General features: G+C 36.2%; 1 protein-coding gene across 4 annotated transcripts in view; it reads right to left on the reverse strand.

Annotated features, from left to right (window-relative positions):
* LOC141445982 (frizzled-2-like) overlaps window positions 1-21,943 on the reverse strand; it is a 364,823-nt gene that overhangs the window by 250,252 nt on the left and 92,628 nt on the right. For 2 of the 4 annotated variants that reach the window (XM_074112292.1, XM_074112293.1), the window contains exon 1: window positions 5,930-6,136. The exons of 1 other annotated variant lie outside the window; for it this stretch is intronic. The gene's annotated coding sequence lies outside the window, so the exon portion shown is untranslated. Of the gene's footprint in view, window positions 1-5,929; window positions 6,138-21,943 lie in introns of those variants that run through there. One more of the 4 variants, XM_074112299.1, reaches the window with a different exon arrangement.

Genomic DNA, 21,943 nt, shown 5'->3' on the forward strand with positions numbered 1-21,943 from the left:
AGTAGTTTGGAAAAGCTGCATTTCTAGTAAAAATCTGGTCACTAGCGCAATACCTTCTATGAAGCTGTTTAAAGCAATATGTTCTCTACTGTGTTCACGGGGGTTCTCATTATTAAAAAGTTTGGTTTTAAGATTAGTTTTATTGTTTGTTGGGGTTTTTATGTTGTGTTTACGATGTTAAAAACAAGAGAACACGATTTTTTTTTTTTATTGTGTTTGCGTTTTATAAAGTTTGTGCGTATACACATATAACGTGCGGTCTGATGCATACCTAGACACGCGATATTCTTTCATTTTTTTGTTTTGTTTCTTATTATGCAATAATCGTTATTCACGCAATTTATTTTTGCTGCCAATAAATTGGGTTAAATTTACTCTTCTCAGCTGAATTTATTTTTTGTTTCTTTTATGGCATTTTCTATTTCTGTTCTGGTTTTAAAGTGGTTGTTTTATTCTGTATAGTTTCTGAATGTAAATGGTAATAATGGAAGGCATAATAGTTTCTATTTTCTCTCACAGCTAGATGAAACAGTTTGGATAGAGATTTCCAAGGAAGAGAAACGGTTTTGAAGGATGAGATCAAGAAAAACAAAATTCTGTACGAAAAATAAGCACAGTTTAAATGAAAAATCGTAGAAGTTTATTAAACTACCAAAACAAGGAGTGGGATGCAATTATTGTTTTCTGTAATTTAAGTCGCGTCAACATCTAAGATTATTGGCGACCGGAGTTCTTTTCAATGCAGTGCCAGCTTCCGGATAGTACACTCTCGTTACTGTCCACCACCAGATAGTGAGCTGTAAGAAGCTCTGAAGAAGAAAAAGAAAAATCTAAAAGCCGGCAGCTGGTTTCGAGCCCGGGATCTCCGAGTGGGAATCTAATGTACTTACAACTGAGCTAATCCCCTCCTTTGGGACGCAGATAATCGCATGGTAAGAATTACTGCCAAAAAAAAAATATTTCTTGGACATCCAGGAGGGGCTAGAAGGAGAGAGAGGACCCGGGCGAGATGGCTGGACAATGTTGTGCAGGATCTGAGAGATTTAGGCGTAAGAAGATGGAGAAGAGCGGCCCAAGAGAGAGAGCGATGAATGGCACAACATTATTGAGGCGGCCAAGGTCCTTCCTTGGCACTGTAGTGCCAAGCAAGAAGCAAGAAGAAGAAGAACCACTGCACCTAACTGTCATGTAATTTTGCGAACAATGTTGCTGTACACTCTCGTTTCAACAAGTAAATAACGGTGGCGGAATATTCTTGAAAGTGGGAACAAATTTCAGCAACTTTATCCTTTCTTTACAATGTAGGGCACAGAATCGTGCAACTGTTTTGAGATGGCACTTAAAAGGAAGTCTTATCCATCTCTCATAATAAGGTTCTTAATCGAATTTTCATGGAAAATTGTTTCGAATAAATGTTATAGAACAATCGATAAAAAAATCGGAACTGTTTTGGAGATAATTAAAAAAAAACATCGTTCTAGTACTAGGGTACTTTTGGTGAAGCAAATATATAAGTTACAGCCAAATCCTCTCGTGGGACCAAATCGAAATATAAAATCGTGCTTTAGGATTTCTTATGTTATTTGTCCTCTCGTTTCTAAAAGATTTAGATTTACTGTCACAGATGTTAAACCATAATAAGGCAATATTTCGTCAAAAAAAAAAAAAAAAAAAAAAATGACTAGCTACATATTTCTGCAGAGATTTGCATGTGAAAAGGGACAAGAGGTTGAGATTAAGGAAACTTAGGGATCAGCAGAGATAAGAGATCTTACTGCTCTTAAGATTCCCTTATCTCCGTTTGGAAAATGTAAGAGCGAATGGTACAGATCCACAGACTCTACAGAAGGCTTAACTGAACAAAAAAAACATCTTGTATAGAAAAGACAGGAATGGATTTCCCAACCAGTAAATTGACGATATATTTGATGAAAAGAGTGTGATTTCGATGAATGGCGGTATTTCAAATCGGTTTCAGAGAACATGTTTTCGATAAAATGGATTTTTTTAGAATACTTCTTTAGAAGGGTTCTGGTTAGATCTTTCTCATAATTGCTGTTTCACTGGATGGTACTGATCTACAACCTGCTCTACTTGTGCAGTGGAGTAGCCGCGTTTGGTCACAAGCGATATCCAGGAGGATAAACTCCTCTCACGTTTCTATTGACTCGCTTTTGTTTTTATTGACCAAAACTTTTCTTCTAGGAAAATTTTATTTTTATCCTGACCTGGAGGTTCGAGAAAATCTGGAGTTATTCCCCCATGGCTTTCTATTTAAAGAATGTATTAATGAAATTTTCTTGAAAGTAAAGTTAGAATTCAGTTAAGTGACACTTCTGGTTCTTTTTTTAAATTTAAATTTAGAAAGTGAATTGTACAGCGAATGAAACATTAGGCGACACGATAGCTGAGCGGTTAGAGGCAAGAATAGCAAAGCTAAGAAGTGGTAACTACGGAATTCCCGGTCTCGTACGATACCCAGCCACGGATTTTATTTAGAGGTTAGTATAAAAAATTAACTGTAAAATATGTTTGCTAGACGCCTTCGTCTAAGGCAGTGATTCTCAACCTTTTTTTTGTCGCGCACACTTTTAACAATTTTAAAATTTGGCGGTACACTAACAATAAGATAAATTTAAAAGTATTTTACTTATCCATAATACAGGCGCCACGGTAGCCGAGCGGTTAGAGGCGAGACCTGCGAAGCTAATTATGTATTGTGGTTCTGGGTTCGATTCCCGGTCTTAGGCCTTGGATTTTATTTAAAGGTTAATAAAAGAAATTTACAGTAAAGTATGTTTGTTTGCTAGTCGCCTCCGTCCACGACACTTAATTGGTAGTTGGACGTAAAGTGCGCCTGAAAAGATAGGCGATTACTTTACTTTTACTCTACTTACTTATCCATAATACACTGAGTAAAATAGTTTATGCTTATTTTCAATATAAAATAAAATAATATATGTACTACAAAAAACAACTGTATATGTTTATTAAGGGATTAATAACAAGTTAATAATAAGAATTCTTTTAATAATAAATTTGAGCTTGATGTTTTTTTGATAATTTCGTTTATATTTGGTCATATAAATGATAATGCTGCTCTCATATCGTCTTCTACATTTAATGTATAATTTTTATTGTCATGCATTTCTAAAATTTGGGCGGCACACTTCAAAACTTTTGTGGCACGCAAAAAGTGCCGCTGCACAGTGGTTGAGAATCACTGGCCTAAGGCACCTTATTTGGTAGTTGGACGTGGAAAAAAAAGGCCACAATAAATAAATAAAATAAAATATGTATTCAGCTAGTAAGAGAGAAAATTAACAGTTATATCATAAGTTAGAGGGAAAATTTTTAAATTAAATGAAAATATAAATATATATAATAGTATACATTAAACTGAAGTTAATGGCTTCCTCAATTAAAGGCATAGATCCCTTTTGAGAACATAAAGATATAGAATATCGTTAGAGCCGTTTTTTGAAGTAAAGCTTGAAAATCTATTGAAGTAAGAGGCACTTCCGCGTGAACGGATTTGGGTAAACGGTAAACGCTAAAAAAGGGAAACGACGATAATGCGATACTTTTTTTTTTTTGCTAGTGTGTTGAAAATGATCATTATTAAGAATAACCAAATTGCAGTAAGAGAAACTCATAATTGTTTCTCTGACTTCCGGTGAGAAAGCTAACAGCGATCTTTCAAATTTTCTAAATTAAGGTTTGACCGGATATGCCCGTTTTGTAGTGGTTTCGTTCGTAGTGTGTATAAGTTTTAAGTAAACTAAATAACTCAAAAAGTAAAGAAATACAGGAAACTCTAACTTTGGACCACTTAATGGTTATTGTTTATCGTTTTTGGTGACTGATTCATCAACCAAAAAGAAATAAAAATTATTACCAATTTCTGTCTAATTGTTTTTTAAATTTTTGCCCAGCTTTCGAGCAAGGGACTAAGGCTTATCCTATATGTACGACAGTCTGGACAGAAGACACACCAACATTACATATAACGATGCGAAAAATATTATATTTGACAAATAAACATAAGCCCTAAAGATGACCTAATCCCTTGGTCGAAAACTTGGCAGAAAATAAAAAACAACTATGAAAGAAATTGGCAATATTCATAAAACATTTCGAAAGTGTCACTTTCTAGAACCCGACAGTAACTTAACGGTCGAAATCCTTCCAGCCGGAACTAGTATACTGCAGAAAGAATTTTTCTCAAATAAAACGATTTCCTACAAACGTTTCTTTTATTTGCAACATTTTTTTATAAAAATTGATTAAGGACACTTCTAAATACTTATAAGGGGTGACATCTCTTTGAAGTGCCGTTATAGTGAACTATGTGTTTGCGTCACATACGAGGGTCGTTTGAAAAGTCCGTGCAAAGTCAGAGAGATAGCACTACTGGCGCATATCGAGGTTATGTTTAGTTAGTAGCATCTCTAGGAAGAACACACACCAAGTTTCAGCCGAATCGGTCTATTTCTTTGTGTTTGGCATTCGTTTGAATCGAGGAAGTCGAGTGATTTTCAAAAAATGGACGAAAAAGAATTTCGTGTGTTGATTAAACATTACTTTATGAAAGGCAAAACGCCTCAGGAGACTAAAGAGAAGCTTGTTAAACATTATGGTGACTCTGCACCTTCGATTAGAACAGTTTATAAGTGGTTTCAAAATTTTCGGAGTCGCCATATGGGCACAAGTGACACTGAACGTTCTGGATGCCCTGTTGAGGTTACTACTCCAGAAATCATTGATAAAATCCATGATATGGTGATGGATGACAGAAGAGTGAAGGTGCGTGAGATTGCTAGTGCTGTGGGCATCTCGAATGAACGGGTACATAATATTTTGCATCAACATTTGGACATGACAAAGCTATCCGCAAGATGGGTGCCGCGATTGCTCACGCTTGACCAAAAACGAAATCGTGTGAAGTGTTGCAAGGACGGTTTGCAGCTGTTCCAGAAGAATCCGCAGAACTTTAAGCGTCGTTTCGTCACTGTGGATGAAACATGGATACATCACTACACTCCTGAGACCAAAGAACAATCTTAACAATGGGTTACCAAGGGGGAATCTGCGCCAAAAATAGGCAAAGACCGTTCCTTCGGCCGGAAAGATTATGGCGACTGTCTTTTGGGATTCGCAAGGAATAATCCTCATCGACTATCTGGAAAAGGGTAAAACTACTACAGGTGCATATTATTCATCGTTATTGGACCGTTTGAAAACCGAGCTGCAAGAAAAACGCCCACGATTGGCCCACAAAAAAGTCCTTTTCCATCACGACAACGCACCAGCTCACACCTCAGCAGTTGTGGTCGCAAAATTAATGGAAATAGGGTTCCAACTCGTTTCACATCCCCCCCCTATTCTCCAGACTTGGCTCCCTCGGACTACTATTTGTTCCCCAATATGAAGAAATGGCTGGCGGGAAAAAGATTTTATTCAAACGAGGAGGTGATTGCAGAAACGAATGGCTATTTTTCAGACTTGGACAAATCCTATTATTCGGAAGGGATCAACAAACTAGAGCAGCGTTGGACGAAGTGTATAAGCCTAAAAGGAGACTATGTTGAAAAATAAAAAAGGTTTACCCCAAAAAATTAATTAGTTTTTATTTTTGCACGGACTTTTCAAACGACTCTCGTATAATATGGTAACGAGACAGTCTACTTAGATACATTACAATCGCTAATGTTCAAAATTATTTTATTGGAAATCGAGGGATGTTTCGCTTCATTCAACATTCCTTTCATGCTATTCAACTTGTTTTGGAACAAAACTTCAAAGTTCGAATAAATCCCTGATAATGGTCTCAGTAAAACAAAGTCGTGTGCGTAAAAATTCAAATTTTTCGTAACAAAAACATTAATTACATAGAGCACAACATTTAAAATTTTGATTTGATACTTACAAGTGTTGTTTTAAACAATTTTAACTCGGTTTTACCTATTTAAACTAATTAAATAGGGCAAGAATTAAATAAAAACACGAACCTATATTACTTTTATTGTTATTATTTTTTAATGATTGAAAATTATCCGTTGAGCACGATAACCGTCGGAAAGCACATGGCAGACTGAGCCAGTGAAGCGCAACTTGAGTGTGGCGAAGCTCTCTCGCACACAATAACAAACACGCTGACAACATGCCCCCGAAACCAAACCCTCCCCAAAGCTGGGGATACCCAGTCATGCCTGATCCAACAGTTCGTACCCCTCACAACGCCGCTTTGTGTCCCCTTATCTCATTTCTGCTCTCACCCTTCAGCTTGCAAATCAATAAACTAGCAAGGCGCAAGCGCTATTATCCCTCCCCGCCGTTTATATAAAAGCTGACGTACTATTTTCGTTGATGAAGATACTCTTGTTCTTTTCAGTCATCGTTTTTGTACGACTCTCACTACGAGTTTCTGCGAAACCAAAATTTTGCCTCAATTTGAAGAAACAATAATCATTTAGTGTGAAATCTCACAACTGCTTCTACATTAACCAGTTCTTAGGTAAGATCACACAATCTCAGCATCCTCAGTTGAACCTAGGGAAGGGCGCTGGGAGCCGATAGATAAGAACAGGGAATTACCTCCAACTGCGAATTAACTTCTCGCCTGATATCTCCACCCAGGAGGCAAATTTCACAGAAACCCCTGTCCTCGATACTGTTCACACGAATCCTTGGATTAGGCAGAGCTTGCCAGACATCTCAATCCAGGAGGTCGTCCAGTCAATACAAGTGAGGTCACGCTCTCTGGCGAGCTCCATCGGGTCGTCTTTTAAGACGTCTGTCTTCTTTCATACTCTTCACATAACCTAACCAGCGGAGCCAATCTATCTTTATAAAGGCCATGATATCTTCTTCCCTCTATAGCTGATGCAATTCTTCATTTTCCCCAATCACCCTGACCGTTCACAAAGCAAGAACCAAATATCTTTCTTAGGATCTTTCTCACCCACACTCTAAGCACCCTTTCGTTCTATACCCACGTCTCGCTAGCATACAGAATTTACCTGTGCGTTCGTTAAACTCAAATACTTGCATACATCAAATACTCTACAGCCGTAAGGGGTCAATATAGACTGTTATTTGTGCTATTTGGCTTGGATGCTCGAGGATCGCTAAGATTCCTGAAGAAGTGGGTTCATCCAGGTTACTCTACGGTTTTGGCTACTAGGTTTGTTTTCCGACAAGAATGACTGATAAATAAGCGCACAAAGCTACCCGTAATTCCAATAATTAGACCAGTAAATCACACATTCTTACAGTGGCAGAATGCCCTGAAATTCGAGAAACGGTTGTCACTAAAATTGAGGTAGCTGATTGGCACTGGACTCGTCGAAGAAATCACAGAGACCATTCACAGCTCATAAAGAGTAGTGTGTCTTTCGCAAAAGAAGCTACAATAAAAAGAAAAATATAAAAACGTGCTTTACATGACTTTTACTTTATTAGATCTTAAATTCTGATGCAAAGTTTGGCTGTGATTGGAAAGTGTCCTTCAAAGGCGATGTATTAGAAAGAACACTTTTCTTCCTCCAGATGTTTGATGCACCTGGAGACTCAGATAATAATGGTAGGGTTTGAAAAACCTAAATGTCTGGGTGTAATAAAAAATTTGAATTGAATTTTTTACTTTTTCTAAGAAAATTTGAAAACTATAATTTTGTGATAAAATATTGACTTGTAAAATTACCAACGTGTGATTCGTGAAACAGACAACAAAGCCAACCTTGCTTTAGAAGGTACATTTAATGAAAGAAAAATGGAACCCACTAAATCAACCACCCACACAGTCGCTACTCCAATGCTAACAAAATCGAGTGGTTAAAAAAAGAAAAGAAAAAAGGCTAGATGAGCACGATCTCTACAGAATGACACTTCGAGATGCCCACAAACAATTGATGGAAATGTATGGCACATTGTAGACAATAGAAACTGCAGCTCTTTTAATTAAAACAGCAATATTTCTAGTTTATTTTTTTTAGAAATGAAGTTTTCTATCCAATTACAGAACAATTGTAATATTCATGCTGCACAGTTTTCTATTTTCCTTCCGCCCTTCATCCTAATTAAACAAAACTAAATGGAAAGCTCTTTAGGCTTTTGTTTATTCTTCACGTGACAGACATTTCTTTAGATTGAGTAAAAACAACACTTTTGTTCACACGTGACGTGGCTTTCCCTTCCCGTTAATTATATTTCATTAAAGTTACACGCTGGCGATATTTTTGAGAATGGCCGCGGCACATTTTTTCCATTCAATATTAACTGTATCTAGAACTTAAAGCATCACACGATGAACGATCTTGAAATCCACTTCAGTTATCTTTTTGTTTATGAAGTTTCTGTTGAGGATAAAAGTTTTCTGATTCTCGTAATCAAGTTTCTATTGAATATTATTGCCAACGTAGGTAGTTTCAATGTGAAAAGTAGTGTTTTGGTGGTCAGAATGGGGTACATTGGAGACCCAAGAGGATTTCCTGTTTTTCTGGCCAAACTCTTTTTCGAAGAATTGCTTCCAGCATTTGCCGCTAATCATAGTCATTGCTTCTAGTTTCATACATTTATTTCTGCGACGTTCATAATACATTGTTCTCCTCTGTTCTTAATGCAGGCTGGTGCATCTGATGATAGGGTAAACATTAACATTCTTAAATAGAGCTCTGATAGTGTCGTTAGTCTTTCTCCTCCCTTACTTTGAGATTAAACTTGAGAACAAGCTCGCTTGGCTCTTAGAATTGCAAGTGGGTCTAATTAGAGTTTTATAAACACTTACTTTTGTTGGATAGAGCAAGAAATTGGTGTTTCATGTTACTCGTACAGAATTTTGCACACCCAAAAAATGATGTTGAAGCTGACTTCACTTTCCTTTGTGCGTAAAACTCTCTTATGACTTTGAAGCTATATTTCCCCAGCCGAAGAATACCGAACCAAGAATACTAATTTCTGTATCCTACACCGCGTTTTTATTGTCGTTACCTGGAGTAGAAACGAAGCTGATCCACCTTCTTCAAGCTACGGTTAGACAGAGTACTGCTGCACACTACCTTACCCGTCATGATTTGTGCTACAGCAATTACTGCAATCTATCTATCAGAAAGTAACCTGTACAGTACTGAGTCAGTAGGAGTTTGGGAGAGAGATACTTTAGAGTATTTACCACTCTAATTACCGCCCTTGTCCATCAACACTACGAGAAATCTTCTTGTAAAATAAGGGCTAAGCGAAAATAGTAAAGCATGAAGCGGAATTCTGGTAAAATTACTTTACGTAACGGAAGTGATGTCTGTTGTAAGAGTATTGGTGTTGCCCTAAGGAAGAACAGGGGTACCTCTCCTTTTTGCTCCATTTTCTCCAGTTTGGTAGGTTAGAAACATTTAACAACAATACATAAACTACAAGTAGATATTTTCAATTAAAGTAATTGCTTTGGATGTCATACTTGGAATATTTAGTATTTTAATCTGGTTTTATTGTGTACCACCCAAAAAATACGACTTAGTTCACTGCAGATCCTCTAGAGGGAACTAAAGTAATTACAGGCGAACAATTTCCCAGGTGTAATTTTGCGTTTTTCTCTCTCTGATGCAATTATTTATTTATTGGTAGCTACAGTCATATTAAAGTGGGGGTAGTATGCAATTTTTTTCCACATTTATTTATTTTTTTGTTAGTTTATTGTCTCTTCCTACAGCAATTTTAGATCAATACTTTGTTGTGACTGTAATAATATTTAAATAATTGTAATAAAGTTGGCGCCACGGTAGCCGAACGGTTAGAGGCGAGGACCGCAAAGCTAATATTTATTGTGGTACGGGTTCGATTCCCGGTCTTAGGCCTTGGATTTTATTTAATGGTTAATAAAAAAAGAATTTGCAGTAAAGTACGTTTGCTAATCGCCTCCGTCCACGACACCTAATTTGTTAGATGGACGTGAAGCATGCCTGAAAAAATAGGCATTACTTTACTTTTGTAATAAAGTTTAGTATAGATATGTAAATGTGAGGAGAGGCGTAACTGAAGACTTGACTAATTAGACTAAAATTAAACTAAGGCAGACCATTGAAACACTTGTCCTAAATTATATGCTTAATTAATCACAATAACTGAGCTAAATGATTAATCCTAGATCGATATTATTTATAAGAATGTCACGATAAAGGTTTTTTATTTTATTTTATTTGTTACCTGAATAAAAATACATAAACATCAGGCAAAGTGTGAATGGTGCAAGTACAATACAGGATGCGAAAGCTGCCCGACATAGCCGACGCACGCCGCAACCTGTAAGGACACACAGGAAGAGAGAAATCAGCCAGTGCTGACACCCTCGGGAATTTTTTAGTTGCTGGAAAGGTCTAGGATAGGAGATCACGAGGCCAATGTCGTTTTAGACGTCGCAGGGGATTATCAAGATGGGGTGATGAGGAAAGAGTTTGAGCTGTTGAATTGGGATGGCAGGATAGGCTTTTGTGGAATCGTGAATGGATTGTTTCAGTGGCAAAAGGGATATTTAGGTCTTTGAGAAGGACGAGGTTAGTGATAATAAGGCAGAGGAGTTTTGATTGGAAGGATTGGATACGATAAAGGTAGCAATATGATGTTATATATTAATCGAGTGCGCAAAAGTTCAGAATGTGACTCGTCAAACTTGGTTTGAATAGGAACGATATAGGCAGCATGTTGAGTACTGTGATTCTCCATTGGTATGTCTGTGCGTGGAATCTCTCCCAGAACAGTGAGCAAAGAAAGGGCATACTACTGGCTTAGATAAGGCTGCACATCCGTACACAGAAGAAACCTCTTCCAGGCTTTTTTCCGGACCATTCTCTACTTACGCAGAACCAGAAAGAGAGGAGAAACGAACAAAAAAAAAACAAAGAAGAAGCTACTTCTTAAGCATCTATTTGAACTTTTAAGTCCCTCATTAATTAGCGCGTATACAGAACAAGTTTCTACAAAATGTAGATATGTCTCCGTTGTCTGCATATTCTAAGTTATTCTCTCTCTTAATTAAAAGTAAAAGCTGAAATAAATAGGTTCAATATTGTGTTTAGAGGATGGTATATAGTTCAAAAGCGTTGGAAAAGCTCGGATTTACGACTCGAAGTATAGAATGACAGAATTACAGAATTACCTGATGCTTTTTTTGTTAAAAAAAAACCTCTTCCAATTTCGTAAAGAGAGCGACTTTCAAAGTTCAGGACTTTAATGCTGTAAGAGTTTCTATTTCATCATTCTCTAATTAGTAACATGGAAAATTGAAAATTCTCGGTTTTTTTTTTCACTTTTCACATTACTTTTCCTCTCCACAAAAATCGTTTGTTGTTCCTTGATTTTCTTTTTTTTGCAGGTCATGTCATGCAGAAATATCATTGCATAAACTACTCGCTTTCCTTTCAAGTTTTCTTTTTCATTTTCTTCCTTTTTTTTTAGTCTTCATTAATAAAACTGAAAATTGTCTGACTGCTGTATAATTACTTCCTTTTTGAATCGATGAAAATATTACATCTAAAGTGCAAGTACTTCAAAGTAATAAGTTCTCTCTATAAATTTGTAAGTATGTACATAATATACGTTAGTATATGTTCATTTCTCTCAGAAGTTTTTCTTCTTTTCTTTAATTGCCACAATTCCAGTAAAATATTTTTTCCGATGAGAAAAAAATTATCTAAAGCATCTATAGAATGTCCACAATAATTAATGACTGGTTAGGAACGTAAATAGTTACTTAGAGCCTTAGTTATGTCTAGGTAAGTTTAGTTATCTTTATAGTTGTTTTCTCAATTTGTTTACGTAATTTTAGTTAGTAAGTGGAAATTAGAGAACAGCCGGGAAAAAAAGAGAGTTTCAGGACAGAGTGCAAAGGTCGTGACCAAGAGTTAGTCCCAGAAAAAGGAGCGCTAGTCGTCATTCAAGGGTCTGTAGAAGGAGGAGAGATCAAGCATCTTTGGTCCAGGTTACGAAGAGTGTCTTCACACTGTCTGAGCTGTTGAAAAGAATACCGACTATGGTGATGCGGTAGAATTTTTGCCAAATTATTACAGGAGACAAGATGAAGAGAGCTCGGCCCGGAAGTAGTGTGGTTTCAAGTTCAAAAATGCACTTATTTCCGTTTCAGTACATTGCATTTTGTGCATCTTTATCCCTTCCAAAGAAAAGTGTGATTCTAGATGGCTTGAAATTGTGTAAAAATACCCATCTAAGGGATGATATTGCTTCTTCTAATGACACAAAATTTATTACAAACTTCTTTAGATTTAAGGATAGGTGGAAGACGAAGGTTCAGGCAAAAACCTGCTGAATAGGCTGGATGTTCCAACAACGCTTACTTCAAACCACTTGGATTTCTTTCTGCAAAAGCTCCTTTGAGGATAGCTACATTTTTCGGATGGAAGATATTTTTTTTTAAGTCAAGCCTCTTTTCCAAAACTTTTTTACCCATTTAGTCAAGTAGACACGCGAAGGCGCTAGTTCTGACTGAAATCGCAGTGGTGTGTAGGCCAACCCACATGAAATCTATCAAACTACTGACTGAAAAATTAATAGAAAACTTGGTAAAGTTTTCCATTCAGAACATCCGCCTTATCTTCTCCGAGTTCTATATTCCGAGACATCTCAGGGAGCCTTGGAAACTGCATACCCTTTGACACCTAAAAGATTAGGGAGAAAACAAACAAACAACAATTGTGAAACCTTCTTGTGTTTGTGGGGGTGGACTCTCTAAACTCCCCGTTTAGCGGAATATGTTGCCCTATCACTTATGCAATATTAACGAAAAATAAAAGGAACTGCTAATTTCCGGATAAGTCTTTTAGCTTTCCACGATTTTCTTGCAAAAGATACAAATGATTTTCAGTAAATTTAGTAGTATACTGATGGTGAAGTTGTATTTGAAACACTTTTCCAGGCGAATTTGATTAAGGGTTCTTCTACGTAGCTGTTGCAATTACTTTTCTTTTATTAAATAGAATTCAATGAACATGCAGTAAAAACTCTTAGTTCTAGAAAAAATTATACATTTTAAAATAGAAACTTCAGAATAGAAGCTAGCAAAACTAGCGGCCTATCAGAATGTTTCTTGCGGCCTGTCGGGCCTGTCGGCCTGTTTTTCTGGCCCGATCTTGACTCGATTAACAGTAAATCAGTTTCAATCTAGAGATGTGATCAAACAGAATTATTTCTGTGTTTCTAGTACGACCATGTCAACTTCCCGAAATAAAAATTTAATGGTAATTAGACCATTCGCAGTAATTCGTTTTTGTCGTAGAGTTCTTTAGGTTGTCGATGCAATCAAAGTGCATGGCTGTCTTTAACTGGCATGTCTCAGATCACTGGCATCCCAGAATTCAAAACGTTAAAGTCCTGTGAAAACAGAATTTATTTTGGAAATTTGCGATACTTCCTCTAACTAAGAGTGGTGGGGGAAAAGTAAAAAGTGAAAGAGATTCTTCCAACGTTTTCCGAAATAAGACGAAATACCCCTACTATTCCGCCATACTCTAGGCATTTCACTTATAACATTTTATAGAAACAGGAAATGTTGACAATTTTATTGCCTTGTCAACACTTCCGGGCTGTGTATTGACCGTTGGCTATAAATAAATTGAAAAGACGGATAGGAGTTCTGCTCAAAAAGAGAGTGAGTGATTGGTTAGGGAGAAAGCCAAAGAGAAACAGGTTGTGAGGAGGACCCAGTGATTGGTTGTTGCCGAGTTAGTGAGGACAAAGAGAACTGTGTGCCGAGAGAATGCCGTTGCTCCTAACTGAGTGAGCCTGCTACTGAGGACGGGCACATGAAAGCATCGGCACCGGTTATTGTGACGATAGAAGATTGGGTGGATAAAGCAACAAACAACAATTGGTGACGTGAAAGTGGGAAGATTTAGTGGTTGACAAGAAGTGGAAGAACACCGAAAACCAAGAGAAAGAGGAGCATGAAGAATGGGGAAAGAGATCCAACATTGGGAAACTGAGTGAGGAAGGGAAGCACTAGACTTTTCTTTCGCTTTTACCATCTTTGTTACGTCTACACTCTGTTTACTTCCGGTGTTTTGATACAAAAGTAGAAAATGGAGGATAGAATGTTTCCGGCGACTTTTATTGCTGGATTATCTTTTCTCTTTTATTTCTTTATTCTACGCTCTCATGCATGGATGTGTAAAACTTATATTTCTTTCTATATGGTCCACATTTTATAACGTAAAAATTTGGAAATATTTTCAATACACGGAAAAGTTTTACTAATATCTGCAGTAAGCTAAATGAATATGCACAATAATGCATTAAACTATGTTTGAACTATCAATACAATTTCTACATCGTTTTGAGACCCAGTGAGCCCGAAAAAGTGTTGTTTTTCAGCTTAAATAAAAAACAGAAAATGCGGAAAGTTCAGATTTTAGATTTAAATTTACAAAAATCTTAGGATTAAGGAAAATTTTATTTACAGTAAGAGGAAATTCGTGTGAATTTTTGCAACAGATTCTTTTCTTTTTTTTTAATTTGCCTTGTAATAATCGATTTTCTAATTTTATCATACAGAATTTCGAATCGAATGCCACCCATTTCAGGAAAATCAAATCACGCGTGTGGGCGCTACTTTAGTTATGTAATAGGTGACAAGGAAAATCTCTGAAAATGCCGTTTTTGCCCATTTTTGGCAACATTTTTCTAGACGTTTTTCAATACGCTTTTTTGGACAGCTTTTGGCGATCAACTCTTACATAACTGCCCTACCGGATAGTTCAATGCCAAGAGTTCCTAAAATTGATTCGCTCATTCATGATTACAAAATTTACAATTCATGTTATCAAACGGGATTAAAATACAGAATTCAAACGATAAATGGTTGAAATTAAACAGTCATTACTTTTGTTAAAAAATTATTATATTTTTACGAGAATCCTTTCAATCTAAAGTTCTTCGGCATATCGTCAACGCTCCTTATTATGTATCCAATATAACCCTCCACACAGACCTCAATATCCCTTTTGCCAATGACCTAATCCATTCTCGGCTTCCTTAATTTCCATAATAGCCTAACCATACTCCTAATCCCACAGCACAAGCCTTATCCACAACAACACATCCCAACAGTCCTCCACGACGCCTGAAACGACGTTGGCCCCGCGACCTTTTACCTATTTCCTAAACTTCCTTACAACCTCTAGAGAGTTCCAGCATTGGCTGGCCCCTCTCAGCATGCCTTCCCGATTGTGGCGCTGGAACCTCGTATTCAGCCTACAATCTGTGCATAACTCAATGATGATCACTTGATGTGTATGTATACAGGTTGTAAATAAATAAATATATTCAATAAAAAAAGAAAAATTACGAGTCCTGCAAAGCTAATATGCATTGTGATACTGGGTTCGATTCCCGGTCTTAGGCCTTGGATTTTATTCAATGGTTAAAAGAAGAAATTTACAGTTAGTCGCCTCCGTCCAGGACACCTAATTGGTATTTAGATGTAAAGCCAGCCTGGAAAAATAGGCAATTACTTTTTACTACTTTACTTATTATTTTTTAAAAATTTTGTTTGGTCCGTAGTTATAAATATTTAATAAAGTTGATTAAGAGTTAAGAGTTAAAATTAAATAAAAATAAAAAATCATTGCACTTTGAATCTGTATTGATTAAGATTTACTGGGATGATCTTCTTTTATGTTATAAAATAGTCAATTATTAATCATTCCTTTTTGAATGATTCTTGATAACTTTTTTTCCTCCCCTTTTAGGATTATTATAAAAAAAAGTAAGAAAGGTAGAGGAGATGGTCTGGGGATGAAATCTGAGGGAGCGCTAAGATGGAAGCCCCATATTAAGTTGTAATCTACCTTTTAGAATCTCTTCCTTTCATCGAGCCACAAATTCCTTCTTTATAAGAAGCACTCTCGGCAGAGGTAAAGTTAATCCTAGCAGATCTACCTCCAACTGATTATCCCCTTCTGTAATAACCAAAAGAAGAGCACCATTTCAATGTGGCTGCATCTTCTCACAATTTAGCTAAACTCTTCTGATAATATTATATAATTTAGTTCTTCTTCATGAGCTAGATGTAATTTTATTTGATTCCTTTTGTAATAAAAACGGAAATGTATCATCCGCTTAATAAATTAGAAACTTCTTACCGGAAACGCTAAGTGGATTTTGTCTTTGAATTGGAGAGCAATCGCGTAGATCAAGTAATCTTCATTGAACAGAAGAAAAGAATCAAAGAATTTGTTGACTAGTTATCTATTCTTATGGCGAAAATTAAACGTCTACAAAAGGTCGCATTAGCATCACTTTCTCTTACTTAAAGTAGAGAGATATAAGACAATAATAGCAAGGTTAATCCAGGGAACAATAGATTTTGATTGTACAGACTGAAAGACAAACTTGAAATGACTAAACAATGTTTAAATTACAGAGACCATTATGAAGCGTTCAATACCTATTGAAAGCTATTTATCAGAGAACTAAATTAAAGGGTCTCTAAGTGCTCGAACAAGGTAATGATAGTTTACCTGTCGCTAAATGGTGCTTTTGTACTAATTGATGCCGTATACTTAGTATTTTTCTTAAAAGGTATGCATAGTGTAGAAAAAAAAAAGAAAAAAAGAGATCAATTTGAATAGATTATCAGTTAGCTCAAGTAGGACTACGTGCTTAACCCGTATCCCACGCAATAGAAGGGAGTCAAGTTCTGCGCCAATACAGACAGCAAGTAGACCTGCCTCTTAAATCGCGCGCAACCTTCAAAAAAAAGGGTTCTTCCTAAATGATTAGGCTATTTCCATTCTGAAGATTTTTTTTTGAAATTGCAAAATTCAGATTTGGATTTAAATTAGTTTTAACCATACTAGAAGATGAAATCGAGTACTGTATTTATCAGCAAGAATGTGTTTATTATCGTATACGTTGTTTATAGCGAGTTCCAAATTAGTAGCACGAATGCAGGTTAATGAGAACGATTTAGTAAATAGTCGAAATTAAACAATTAAACTCAAATATGATTTTGATATAAATTTAGGACATTAATTAACATTGCAAAATCAGACAGAACATATTTTTACTTTGTGTGGGTAATGCTGTGAACATTTGGTGGTTCGATATTTCGAAGTGTTCCTAACTCGTTTCAAGTATGTTAGCCATCAGTGATTCAAAAAACTCAAAAGCGTACTCTAAAGACAAACGCTAGCCCCAAACAAAGCTCAATATTATACAACAAATAGTCTTCAGGTTAAATTATTTAACAGAGAATATGAAGATTAATAAGGGTAAACATGGAGCATCAGTTGGTTCGCTGGATGTTCTATTCCACCTTGCGGTGTAATGCGCTGTAGCAGATGCCGAATATGAATAAAAGAGTAAGTACCAACCCTGCATCGAAGAATCTGGAAATTCACAAGGTGAAATTAGAAATAGAGTCGATAAGGTTCTCTACAGAAGATAAAACTTAATAAAGTTTCTTAGACCTTGAGGGACAGCTTTTCATGTTTTGCAATATATCTTCTTTACTTCTTTATGAGGTTGCTAAGGAGAGTATGGTCCGGATAAAGAAGTTAGAGCCTCTGGAAATTCGAGATAATGCTAATCTTCTCCTTTCTCAGCACCCAAACATGAGCTAGTCGGATCTCATCTTGATTAAACCTCATTTGAAAAGTGCAACAAAATAGAATGGCAAATACACTTAAGAAATGCACTAGAGAAATGTAATAATCCGAAATTTCAAATGAGCAAAGTATTTCTTTGTTTTATTCACTCGAAGGCTTACCAACAGAATATTATAATTACAAATAAAATTTATTCGGATAAATTAACTGTATATAATAATTAGAATAATGATAAATAAAAAGTGTTAAAATTAGAAGAACATTTATTAAAAAAGTGTGTATTATATAGATAACCACCGTGAAGTGGATACTTACACAAAGTGTGGAGGAGTGTATTATAATCGATGTGGTATTGATTGTGTACCGGTACGTTGGTCTATTTAGCCTCAAGAGGTCAACAGGGGACCTTTCACCTCTGAACATTAAATGCCGCCACAAGTTGATAATAAGGAAAGTATCGTCCCCTAAATCTCGTCAGAGTAACTGGGATTAATAATGAGTTGATATTTCTTTATTACATCGTACTGTAATTAATTATAATACAAAATTACTATTTTCGAAATCAAATTTCGAAACAAAATCCTGAGAGAGTCATCCTGAGTCATCAAAAGGAAGTAATTATTCGTTTTGAGTTTTTAGCCGTTGAGTTATGATTGTTTTTGAGTAAACGAAAAACTATGAACTTCCGTTTAAGTTAATGGTTCCACTTTAGAAAACAAGGTTCTGGCCGAAATCTACGATGAAATCAAAGAAATTAGCTTAATTAATTAGTTTTATTTGGAATATTTATTTTAATTAATTTTGTTTAAATTTAGGGATATTTCTTTGGGGGACTGTAATCGGAATTATTCTTCTAAGAGGCCCCATATTTATTCACTAAGTACCTAAGTGGTTAAAAATGGTGACCGCCAAACTGAGATATATTGTGGTACTGGATTCTATTCCCAGATTACATAAAATACATACTGTACTGTATATCTACGTATAATAAAATACATACTGTACTGTATAACTACGTATAATAAAATAACGAAACACCTTTACAAATTAAGCTCACTAAGAATTTGATTAATGACAATTAAAAAGTAATAATATTAGAAGATCAACAAGTAGTTATACAATTTTTCCCTCATATCCGCACACTTAAATAAATAAAAGAAAAGCTGTTTTCAAAGAACTTAACACATAAGTAGGCCCTCTTACTCATTAAAACTTGCCTCAAAGCTTTTCCTTTTTTGTTTAATGAGTTCACTTTAAATTTCCACTCGCTCCGAGGAAACTGATTACAAGAAGTGGACTACTTTTTGAAGAAAATTTACCCTTCCACCAGTCACCTCCAACATTAGCATTGTCTACCAATAAAATTGAAGTAAAATTCTGTGATAAAGTCTGGCTTTGACTCCCCCGCACCGATTAAGAACTTACTCATTACGTGCAGGAAATTATTAATAACTTAAATAGAAAACTTATTAAGCAGTTTTCCACTTCTCTTTTCCAACGACGCCTTATAGGTTTTCTTTTTTTTTTTACTAATTAACTATTCAAGTGGAAGGAAAACTCCTACAGCTTATATCTTACTTCATTTTCCAATTAAGTGTAATCTACACTCAAAGCTGTTATACTTTTAATGACTTTACAGATTCTAACTGGACCGTTCAGTGCTGTAATAGTGATAAGCGTCCCACGCTTCAGTATCTTCCAACATGAGCGTTGTCAGGACTTTGGGTGTAGTCTTCCCGAAGGATTCGTAGCCTGTTATTGACACATGACTGAAGAATGGTTTCGAATCATATTTCAGTGGCTTTCTTGAAGTGATAAAACGTAATGCTTTGCTGGTCTATGAAGAATACTATTTCTGATCACTTAATTTCGGAATTTTTTTTTTTTCTAGAAAATATTCCCTGAACGCTCGTGAGGAGTGTGTTCTATGTCAAAGGCAAAGAAAAAGCGCAGGAAGTTGTAACTTCATATATTTTGATAAGTTCTTCAAGGGGACCTGTAACTGCATACTGCATCTGTAACTTATCGCACAAAAAATGAGTGTAAAAAAACAAGAAGTAATGTCTAATTTTTCAGTCGAGCTTTACGTCCTACTACCAAATGAGATGCTCATGACGGAAGTGACTGGCAACACAACAAATTCCCTTATTAACTAACAAATAAAATGCTGACCCATATTGGCTTTGTTGGTCTCGCCTCTAACCATTCGTCCATCGAGGCACCTATTGTCGAACAAAATCCTTCAATTAAAATTGCTTATTTACTGAATGAACGTCTTTTTTTGAGATATTTCCTAAAATGACTCCATTTTCTTTGAGTTTTGAACCCAAATTGTACCCATGTCGTTTATTTGCTACATTTTTCTAGAAAAAGACAGTCGTGGGTATTTCTGGGTTAAGGTAGGCTTCCCTCTAGATTAGATTAAATTAGGGTGGCCTCAAGGCCTGCGCCACCGCGACCCCTATGGATCTATTGTGGCTCCCCGACTTTAGAGCTCACCCTCCAGACCCGTCCGTTTAATCAGACTCTTAATTCTAGAGGGTGGCTCTTGGGTAAAGCTCTCAGGCCTTGGTTTTTCCTCCCCGAGAAGTAACATCCTTAGCCATACGAAGGCTTCCCTCTAAAGCATCATTTGAGTAAAATACAAGGTCCTGCGCCTTACTTATCATTAAGGAGGTTTAAATGCCTTTAAAAAATTCCGAGTTTAGAGGAAAATCCATAAACAGAAGTATCACTTCACTCAATGGATGTTTCGTCTTTGTCCGGAAGTGGTTAGTACAATTTTGACTAATTTTCATTCAGATAGATCCATAACTTTGGATTGAAAATGTTTCATAAGGAAATTTCGTTTTAAATGAGTCCCGAGGAGACATGGGATTAGATATAGATGTTAAAAAAATAATAAAGTAATTAATAACGAATGTAAGTGCAGCTGTAACAATTTTCGTATCAAGCTAATTGACTATGATCGATTGTGAGGCAGTATTACAGGCTAGTAAATTTTACGATCGTAAATTGGTAACTCTGTTTCATTCCTTAAATGCAAGTAAATTAAGAACCAGCCAGCTGTTGTAAAGCAGTAAATATCTACAGGGGGTCCCTCACACTAGTTGTAGTATTTTATTGGTTGCAACTCTACACCGGCCCAATGCAACTCACTTTAGGGGCATAAAACTGCACTATTTGCCGTTTCTTATTAACATATTTCACATTATATGATCACATCATCATTGCAAAATCTATTGTTGAAGCGGCTTAGCAAGCTAATGGGAGGTTTAATAACAGTTTTGTCTACTTTTCCAAACTTTTTCCTGTTTAGTTTTAAATTAGTAAGTTTTTCCATTTAGTTGACAAATACGGATAGGAATTTTTTCTTTCGAGTGCAGAACGTTGCGACATGAGCCGAAGGTGAGATAAGAAATTGGAATAAATATGAATAAGAATGAGCAGGCAGTGGAGAAAACAGAGCCGCAAAAATCTTACAATTAGAAATAAAAAAAAAAGAAAAAAATTAAGTGAAATACGCACGAATTGAAAAAAATATCGGTTGATAAGTTGGTAACGAAATAAGGTAAACGAAAACCGAATTCAAATTTAAACATCACATCTGCTTAAAGTTAAACTTAATATCTCTTGGGAGGGAAGGGATTAGCTATGAGGTTAGCGTACTGGACTCCCACGCGAAGGTCCCGAGTTCTAATCCAGCTGCTGACCCTTAGATTTTCTCTTCCTAGGAGCTTCTTACAGCTCACAGGCCGGTGATGGACAGTGTTGTCTGTAACGAGAGTACACTGTCCGGAGGCTAGCAGTGCACTGAAAAAAGCTCCGGGCGCCAATAACCTTAGATGTTGACGCGCCTTAAATCATTAAAATATATATATATATATATATCTCTTGGGATGCTGAAGAGAAGTAAATGTCATCAATATTATTCTCTATCGAATAAATACACCCTTTAACTCCACTTACATGTCTGGTGGAGTTGTTTTTATTCGCCCTTTTTAACAGAAAGTAGTAAGGACAAAAAAAAAGACCCTTAACTGCATCAAACTAAACCCAAACTTTTGCACCACTACAACTACATGTAAGGTGAAGTGGAACCTTTCGCCCTACGGCATGTTACACCTTCTGCCGGAACTTATCTATTCATGAGCGGTGTGTTCTTTCTTGAATTTCCAGCACTCGTTCTCCTCCAGCCTTACTGTTCATGTAAACTGTTCGGCGTTGGTTCGGTCAATAACTTGGAGGCGGTTCGTTCACCAATTTATAAATTTTGAATGAATATCGACAGGAGAGAAGAGAAAGAAAGAGAGATATAGTGTGGAGTAAGT

The sequence above is a fragment of the Rhodnius prolixus genome, unplaced genomic scaffold (genome assembly GCF_049639745.1).
Source record: "Rhodnius prolixus isolate KJV_2025 unplaced genomic scaffold, Rpr scaffold_1, whole genome shotgun sequence".
Lineage (NCBI taxonomy): Eukaryota > Metazoa > Arthropoda > Insecta > Hemiptera > Reduviidae > Rhodnius > Rhodnius prolixus.